This window comes from Cenococcum geophilum, assembly GCF_001692895.1.
Source record: "Cenococcum geophilum 1.58 unplaced genomic scaffold K441scaffold_108, whole genome shotgun sequence".
NCBI lineage: Eukaryota > Fungi > Ascomycota > Dothideomycetes > Gloniales > Gloniaceae > Cenococcum > Cenococcum geophilum.
The window spans coordinates 96,570-106,886 of record NW_027137666.1 but is presented as its reverse complement, the minus strand read 5'-3'; positions in this window follow the sequence as shown (position 1 = coordinate 106,886).

Genomic DNA, 10,317 nt, shown 5'->3' with positions numbered 1-10,317 from the left:
TTAAAATTAATAAGATGTTAGCAATTTTATAATCCCTTTAGGCGACCTTTACCGCGTTATAGTTGCGGCATATCTACTATAATTATATTAGAATTATAGTCGCCTTTTAGAGCACGTTAATCGCGGCTCTTCTTTAGGGTATCTTCTATAGCATCCTGCAAAGGCTTAAAACTATTATCTTTATAATAAGGCTTAATAACAGTTAAACGGAATTAAGTAGGTCTGTAAGGCATCTAAATAGTATAAGTTTAACTATTAATTATAATAAGTTAATATAGGCCTAAATATCCTCCCTTTTTACGCTATACGCGTACCTTAGACTAAAGTAGTAGGTTAAGTATAGTTAAGGTATTTAGGCCATTTCTTATTTCTAGTGCGTTGTTAACCTAGTATATAGCGTAGAGACGTTACACCTCCTTTATTACCTTATAAATAGCCTTAGCTTATTATATAATAAAGGGAGACGGTAGAGAATTGTTAGTTATTTAAGGGTAGGCGCTAAAGACTAGTAATATGGGTATAAGTCTATCTAGGCTAGCGGAATTATTAATAGCTTTAATAGCTATTTATAAGGTAAGTTTTTCGCTAGCGTTCTCTAGTTCTAAAGAGATAATCTTATATACGCGGCGTAATAGCGTATAATATTACTCCACTTTTCTAACGCTATTATATACCTTAATAGGAACTTCCTTAACCTTAATTACTATTACCTTTATCTATTATTAAAACTCTATAGATAAGAAGTTCTTTTTTATATTATAGATAATTTAATTAGGGGGTCCTAGGTAGATATTAATCTAGTATAATTATAGGGTATCCTATGCGTTTCTAGCTAATATATCCTTTAAGAAACGTGCGGCTTGGAAGGAGATTAAGAAGTTAATAACTTAGAGTACTAGCTTACCGCTAAGGTATATAACGTTAATAATAATATAGAAGTTAAAGTTGTAGTTATCTTTAAGGGTAAACTTAAATCGGCTAGGGGACTTTTGGTTTATTTAGTAGTAATAGTAGTACTTTATAAGATACTTAATTGCCTTAACCTTAACTTTATAACCTATTTACTAAAGAACCCTAAGTAATTAATAAACGGATAGGTGGCTAAATTAATGGTATAGTTAACGTAACTCTAACTTAGTTAAGTAGCTCTAAGTAATACTCTTTTCTAGTTAATAAAGGAGCAACTAAGGGTAACCCTACTTGCGTACAATAGGTACCTAACTATCTCCCTATATAAGTATATTCTTAAGGTTGTTAAGCTTAACGCCTAATTTATCTATATCTCCGATATAAAATAAAAATGGAGTATTTATGGGAATAACGTGGAAAGTAATGCACCCTAAGGGGGTTTGGACCCTAATTGTGCTAAGAGAAATTATAGTACCCTTACTAAAACAAATCGTATATTGGCCTGCCGTTAAATAGTTAATCTAAATAGAGTTATTAAGCTGCTAAAGGGCTTGAACTTAAGGTTCTCCTACTATAGATACTTCTGTGGCTCTAGTATCTAATATAATACTATAGAAGATATTTACTAAGTATCTATCGTTAAAGGAAAACGTAGAGCTCTCCTTTAGCTTATTAAAGATATCTAACTTCATAATAGAATAGAGTATAGATTAGTTATTAAGAACAGCGACGGTTTATATACTATCTACCTTACTATACTTAGTAAAGTATTAGTTAGGTAAGTAGTCCTTAATTTTTATATCTATAAGGAGCTATTCGGCCTTATTAACCTTACCCTTAAGATCTTCTATACCTTTATATTAAACTAAGAAGCTTTAAAAGTAGGCCGTAGTAGCCTTATAATTTCCAACGTTTCTTATGCTTTGGTGAAACTTATTATATACCTCCTTTTATTTATTAAGAAAATGCCTAGTTAACTAGCAATTCGGTTTCTTATAAACATAGTACTTTTTTTAGTAATTACTTTAAAATAAACCTCCATAAGGACCTCTACCTTTACCTTATAGTTATTAATTATACCCTCTACTATATTGCCTACCACGGCCATTATATATTTAATTAGTCTAGTTATAATTATATTAGTTAGGCGGGTCGATCGAAGTAGGTTAAAGTTAGGCATTAAATTACTATACTTTTTAAGAGCGTAGAGCGGTGCTAATAAAAGATCTTAATTAAGTATATACTCCTTTATAAGTATTTATAGGATTAAAGAGAGTAAGGTTATATTCTTTAACGCCTTAGTATACACTAATAACTTAATTATATAGGCTAAAATCCTTTTAATATAATTTAGATAAACTACGCTAAATTATCTAAAGTTAATTAAAGAGCTTTTAAAGATAATTAATCTGGGGGACACCTGGGTTTATAGCAATAATCCTTAAAAAGGTAGTCTCTCTCCATTCTAATATATACTGCTACTTATTCTCTTCTGTTTTAAAATGGTATCTTAACTTATATATTATACGGTTAAAATTATATCCTTTTTCTGCCAAATAATTATAATAGAAGATACTAGCTTAGCCCTTAAGCATAACGGAATAGGCGTTATGGTATTAATTAGACTCTATTTCTACCTTCTAGTAATATTTATAAAAGATATATAGTTTCGAATTAAGAATATTATATAATTCCCCACTAAACTTCTTCTTTTAATCCAAGTAGAGCTTTATAAGCTCTATAAGTAATTTTAAACTACCCCCAATTTAAGATTAAGATAGAGGAGGTAGGAGTTACATTATAGGCTACAGTAGGGACGTAGGTCTGGTTAGTAAAGTTTAAAGGTTATTAAATCGCGAAGTAATGGGATCCTATGCCTGCTCTTATTAAGGTATAGTATCTAACGTTAAAGTTATAGGTTAAATTGGATACAGAGGAGTTAAAGGTAAAGATAGATTTGTCTCTAGAGGTATATTACTTAGATTCTATTATAAGTTAAGCTTCCTTATAGTGCGTAGTTAGTGCTTAATCTTTTATTAAGTCTATTTATGCTTTTCTTTTACATTAATAACCTGCTCCTAAATATTGTCTCTAATAGTACCCCCATCTATTAGTATAAACACTCTATACTCCCGCAAAAAGTTATAGAAGTTTTATATAATATCTTTCTTTATAAGAGTCTATATTCCCTTTATCTATTTAATAAAGCCCTCCCTTATATAGTACTATAGCATAGTATTATTATATTCGCTGTCTTTATAGTATACTATACGGTATAATAGAAATCCGTTTAAGTCTTACTAATTAATATCTTTAAGGTTAGTTATGTCGGTATTCTATATCTCTAGGTTAATATCTTTCTCGTATTTCTTTAGGTAGGTTAACGCTATAATAGAATCTACGAAGGTACACGGAGGGTATTAAGGTAGTTATTTAACGCATTTTTAATAAAAATATTAAGGAAAATAAAGGTTGTTTAACGTATAGTTAGGTATTAATTATAATCCTACGGTCTATAAAGGTATACAGAGGGTATTAAGGTAGTTATTTAACGCGTTTTAGATGTTGACTTAGGACCCTAGGTTTAGTAATACTTCTAACCTAAAGTACTTAACTAAATCTTTATAAACGTAGTTGTTCTATATAATAGACGCAACTTAGTATCTCCTAGTACTTAGTAATACTTCTATTACTAGTTTTCCGCAAGTTTAAGGTAGCATAGTATTACTAGGATCTATTCCATATAAGTGTATATAGCACCCCTATACAAGACTGTCTCTTCTGTTTAAAAACCTAGCTACTCTATAGTTAACTATATATTTAACCACTAATTAGTGTTAGTTACATAGGGTGACTTACCAATAATAACTACTCGAGTAGGTTACAGTAATGTTGGTTAATAAAGCTTGTTTATTAGAATGAGGAAGGGTAAGGAGCTTAAGACTCCTCGCCACGCTAGTGCCGCGGCGTCACGTGACGACCGCTTGCCTCATTCCCGACACTTTGCTTTAGCTAACATTACTAATATAAAAAGAATATTAATACCTATTTAGAAGAGCCTTAGGTAGAGCTTTTACTAAAAGGGCTTAAGCTACTAAGTAAAGGAGGAGCCAGTAATTAATTATAGAGGATTTGCCTATAAGAAGATAAGTTAAGTAGTATTATAAATATTAGAGGCAGGTTATAATGCAATAAATCGTTTAAATTTATTATTGTTAGATAAGCTCTTAAGCTCCCTTATATATTATTACCTCTTATATATATTCTTAACTAGATTTAAATCTACTTCCCTAATTAGCTTAAACTTATATTCCTTCTACTATAGCTTTTACGTAGCTTTAATTACTTAATTATATTAGAGTAACGCTTATTAATTATCTTTTAGCTCTTATTAAAATAAGCCCGTTAAAGCGTTAGATTAAGTAATTAGGCTGCTACGTATATTAGTCTTTTATTAGTTAAGGTAGAGTACTTATTAAAAGTAAACTATATCGTTAAAAGAGATACTAAAAGGTAAGTGTTAAAGACGTACTCCTATTATATCTCTTTTACGTATTTAATAAGGAAATCTATACTTTAAAGAACCTTATCTAAAGTTATTAAATTACTTTCTAAGGTCTTTATTATAATAATTCATTGCTTAACGTCCGATTTGGATCCCTATTGGGCCTACGCGGACTACTCCTTATTTACATATAGGGAGAAAACTCTATTTAAGAAAAATGAGAAAACCCCGTAATCCATCTCCCCGCCTTTTAGGACTCGCCTACTTAGCGCCTATAAGTCGCCTGTGGTGCTCTACTACCTTACTATTTAACCTCCTTAGGAACCACTGCTGCCGTAATAAGCCTACGGACGCGCTAGTATTACAAACTTTTACTCTACTACTATAGAGTTACTAGGGGGCACCTGCTGCTTGCCCCCTTGCCTTCTATTACCATTTCCCTTATAACCTAGAACTAATTTAGCATATTTTAACTAATAAGCCACTAGGTAACCACCTTAAGGCCTTTTTATATTAAGAGCAGTGTATTATAGTTCTCTGTGCTAGCTACTAAGAGTATTATTTCTTAATTAGTGCGTAGGGGGTATAGCAGTATTACGTGTTTTAGTGTCTGTCTTAGCCAGCCATATTTATATCTTAGGCTACCTACTAGGACATCTACCTAGTAAAGCCAATCTTTTAGTCCTATTATTCCTGTTCTTAAGAGTATTACTATTATGTTTTCTGCCTTTATTAGGCCTTCTCGGAGCTCTTAGGTATTTACCCCCTATAGCGTTAACTATGCTATAGCTTAGGTTTATCTTGCCTAAGTCAGCCTCTATACCTTTAACTCCTATTTACCTCTTTAGCGTTAGTCTAACCAGTATTATATTACAGTAGATGGTTTCCCGGCGTTCTTATATATTCTACTTTAGCTCCTTTCTCTATCTTACTATTATCTTTGCTAACCTCTTACGCGTCTCCCTTTCTCCTCTATATAGGCCTAGGCCCTAAAGCAACATTATTCTTCTTCTGCTTTCTTTACCTGTTTCTCTAATATCTCTTCCCTACTTTAGGGTTATTGGTTTATTCTCCTACGGGGCACCCTAGGGTCCCTCTATAGTTTACTTAGGCGTGTCTTAATGTACTTTATAACATTAGAGTTATATTTATTTTGCGTTCTTTATATTGCAGCGGCTTTAATATATAACTGTAGGGGGGGAATATTAGATTCCTTCTCAAGCAGTGCTATAGCCGTTCGCTTATACCCGCCTGTAATACTCTAGAGGCAGGTTATTTAGACCTTTTAAAGTGGTTTAAGGAGTAATTTTAGGGGGCCCTTCTCAGTTTCTTTAATGGCCCAAATACTAGATCTATATGTTATAGTTGGCCAGACAACTGCTATATATAGTAGGCGTGACCTCTGGAAGTATGGACCCTATATAGAATTAACAATCCTAGATAAAGCGATGAACTGTGCTTGGCCTTTATAGGCCGCTTGCGCTATATATACGCTCCACCAGAGCTTGCTATTTACCCATACTCCTAGTACCCTTAGGCCCTAAACTAGTTAACCCCTAAAGCCTTAAATGCGAATTATATACTAAAGATCTGTAGATTAGTTGCGTTTTCTTATAAAATAGATTAGCTGGTATTTCTCTGGTGAGAATTAGACTTTATAATATCTTACCCATTCTATATAAGTGTTATAGGCTTTCTCTAGTATTCTGTAATTCTCTGCAGCTGTTAGCCCGTATATAATTAGGTTTGTGTCGTTAATAAAGCCTATCCCCTAGGTCGCCCCTTTCTTAAAGGAGTTAAGTAGGTTGCTTATAAAGAAAAGGAAGAGTATAGGCGAGAGGGGTAATCCTTGTAGTATTCCTGTTGTAACTGTAATAGGGGGGCTCTAGTATCCGCTAAAGACTAGTAATATTTCTTTCTAGCCTATAAACCCTTAGATAAATTATATAATCTATTCTAAGAAGCCCTTTGCCCTAAGGATATATAGGAGACGCTTATGGGGTATATTGTTGTAGGCACCACTAATATCTAGGCTAAGCATTAATACTACGAAGTCCTTTTGCATCGCCTATGCAGATTTAATGGTGGCAGCGAGTAGCGTAAGTGCTAATAGTGTTGAGCGGTTCTTTCTTGCCCCTATTTAGCTTTATGGTAGTAGGGCGTGTTCCTCTACCGTATCTGCTATATGTTTCGCTATTACCCTTTCTAAGATCTTGCTAAGGGTGTTTTTTAAGGCAATAGGGCGGTAGCTTCCTGGGATTAAGTAATCTGCTTTACCTTCTTTTCGTAGGATAACTGTCGTTATAGATCTTCTAAGTCGTGGGTAGTAGCCTATAGTAAAGTATGCTCTAGCTATATCTATAAGCTAAGGTGCTATAAGTGGCCCACAGGTTTTTAGGGCCTTATTTGAAATCCTATCTAGTCCTAGTGCTGTATTGTTTAAAAGGCGGCTAATGGTTCTAGCCATTTCCTCTATTGTTATGTCGCTGTTGACCCGCAGGTAAGTCACCGGTGTTTCGCCTGTGATATTACTAAGGTCTGCTAGAGCTGGTTAGGGGAAGAACCTTTCTATAAGGATCTTTGCCTTCTTATTGTTGTTATTTATGGCCTATAATTCTCTTGCTCTTTATAGGGGTAGTAGGTATAGGTCTTCTACTAAGCGCCCTGCCTTTTTCTTTACCCATTTTGCTATAGCCTAAAGGCCCTTATTATGGGGGAGGCTTAGGTTAAAAGTATACTCGTTTATAAACCGTCTCTAGTTATTCCTTACTTCTTTTTTTAGGGTATTCTTTAGCTGGTTTCTTATATCTTTGTATTATCTCTTGTCTTTAGGGTTATAGCTGCTTATATATTTCCTTTTTACTTATTATTAGCTGGTAACCAGAACTGCGCATTATATAGACTATGCGTATCGCGCGTAGGGGCCCGGTTTTAAGATTGGGTAGTACTCTTCTAGCCTATTTTTAATTGCTGCCTAGATCCTTTCTAGTCTTCGGTTAATTTCCTTAGGGGTGGCCAATAAGCCTTGCTTATTTGGTATTAGGTAGATTTCTTCTAGGTCTTAGAGTTATTGTTTAACTGTATTAAAGAAACTATCTATCTTAAGCTTCCTTATTGCGTATCTTTTTCTATTTAGTTGCGCTTTGGTATCTAGGTCTAGCTATATCTAGATAGGGATATAGTTTAGGGTAAGTGCCTATTCTTCTTTAGGGTTGTACCTTTTAAGTCTCTAATATAGGCCTTCGTCCATAAATGTAAGGTTAATTATACTTCTGGTAGTGCCTTATTACCATATAATTGCTCCTAGGGGGGTAGCTAGCTTAAGGCCCTAGATATCTATAGCTCTTAGTAGGCACTCTAATTATTAATCTGCAGCAATATAGATACCCCCCTACCGTAGGTGGTAGAGGTTTATATCTCCTAATAGGATAGACTCTATACCTTCGGTTTCTAGTAAGCTTATTGCCAATATAATATTCTCTATTTATAGGACCCCTTTAACCCTAGGGTTATACACATTAATAATTTGTACTGGTCCCCTATATATTTAGATTATTATAACTATAATATCTAGGTTAACTACCTGCTATAACTATAAGAATAGGCTGATAGCCTTACTAATTATAAAGCATATATATGTGGCTGCTTTTGGTTTATATAGGAGCTAGAATCCTTAGGGGCAGTATATTAATTATATAAAGGTATTATAATACGGCTCTTATATAGTAAGGATATAGTATTTCTCTAGGTCTAGACTATCTAGTAGGGGCCTTATAAGGCGGTGGTTTATATTGCCGCAGTTATACTATATAATGGATAGGTGGCGGACCCCCGGCGAGGGTCCTTTAACTCTCTTTTATTCCTCGCTTCTTCTGTTTTTACTTTCTCTAGAATATTTAAAGCTTCTATCTCTTATATCTACACCCTAGTTACTACTTATTTTATATAGAGCTTTCCATTCCCGTATTTTATGTTCCTATTAACGCTTCTATATCTAAATCTGTTATTATTACTAGTTCTTCCCCTATTTTTACTGGTCGGCTATATACCCTTTATAGGTCGGCTGCGAATGTTATATTTACCGCATTAAGTCTAATTCTTAATTATCCTAGTCTTAAGCCTACTATCGCTATCTATAGGGGTCTTCCTATGGGACGTCCTCTCCCTTATATCCCCTATGACCCTTATATCCCTAATTAGTTTAGTAATATCGCGCGGCGTCGCTTCTAGCCTGTTAAGGCTTGGGATAGCTAGCCTAGCCCTTTAATATTAAAGGTAGGAAACGCTAGAAAGGCACCTGCGTTCCCCTAGCTTATTGCCTATTATTTCCATTTATATAACCTAGCGTGCAGTTATTCCCGTAGCTGTTAAGCCCTTACCTTCCGTCTCCTATATTTAATGCAGTCTTCTCTCTCCTACGCCTTATATATGCTTCGGTAGCAGTTTACGCATTTTATTTAGTTTTAATTTAAGCAGTATCTTATATTATAGGGGCCTGCACAGTGGCCGCAGCACACCTATGCTACGCATATAGATTAGGTATGTCCCTATTATATACAGTAATAGCATTATTCTAGGCGTAGTCTGTAGTTATAGAGCCTTGTATTGTATATAAGGCCATTTATAATTATTCCTTTTTAGATAAGAAGTTTTTGCATTCCTAGTATATGTATACTAACGATAAGGGAGCTATGCGTTCGTCCGGCGTCTTCCTAGCGAGTCTTTAGCGACCCTTATGTCCTCTTGTTGTTCTTATTATATACTTAGTTTGCATTTTCCTATTAAAGCTATTAGATTTGGGTAATTTTAAATCCTGGTATAAGGCGTTCCGTTTATCTTACTATCTCCTATATAATTGCTGTATTATCTACCTAGCGTTCCTTTTTTACCCTAAGGCTTATAGGAACCACTAGGACTTTAACTAGGTAATTCTTACGGAGTACTTTTATACTAATACGTTTTCCTAGCCTATCCCCTGCCCTTACAGCTCGTTCCTTTACCTATTAGTCCTTTAGGGTAACTCTAATATCTCCGCTCTTAAGGTGTTGGACTATAATAGCGTTATAGACCTCTTTGCGTATCTTTATAAGGACTTCTATTTCTAATTATCCCCTAAACCCCTCTACTTATTCCGTGTTTAGTTATATTATAATTATATACCCAGTTATTAACTTAAGGGGGGTGAGTTCCCTATGCTATAAAAGCGTAGCTACGGCGGCCTAGGTGCGGTTCGCCGGTAAGGGGGAGTTATACTTATTTTTAATTTTGCTTAGCCATTAGAGGATTTAATTAAGGGTTTGCTAAAGGGGCGCCTAAGATTTACTAGACTAGCGGAGCCATTCTACTAGCTGCATTAGTTTATTATAGCTAACGGTTACTCCCCCGTAATTCTAGATACTAGACGCGTCTAATAGGCTTTATATTTTGTTAGATGCCTTCTTAATAGAGATATTTCCGCTTTATGGTGTGGTATTCGCCCGTCTTTATTATGGAGGGCCATTGCTAGGCGTAGTTCTAGCGGTCGCGCGCGAGTGCGAGCCACCGTCGTTTAACGTGTGCCTCCCCTGCGATGCATGCATCTCAGGGGGATTCTCTGGGTGTTTTTTAGGGTTCTTTTAGTTGGTTTTGGTCTTTTTGGGCTGGGTGCAGCAAGAGCTCCTATAGACAATAAATAATATGCGTACTCTAGTAGTATATAAAGGCTTAAGGTCTTTATTATATCTTTAAATATTAGCAGGATTATAATTATCTAATAGATTATATCCTATTTATCACAACTAAGAGTATTAATTCTTATCTCTTTATACTATAAATTTAGAAAGACTTAAATTATAGTCTTAAGCCCTATTACTAACTTTAGTATCTTCTTGGCTAGCCCTAGAAAGGCTTAATATTGCTCTATT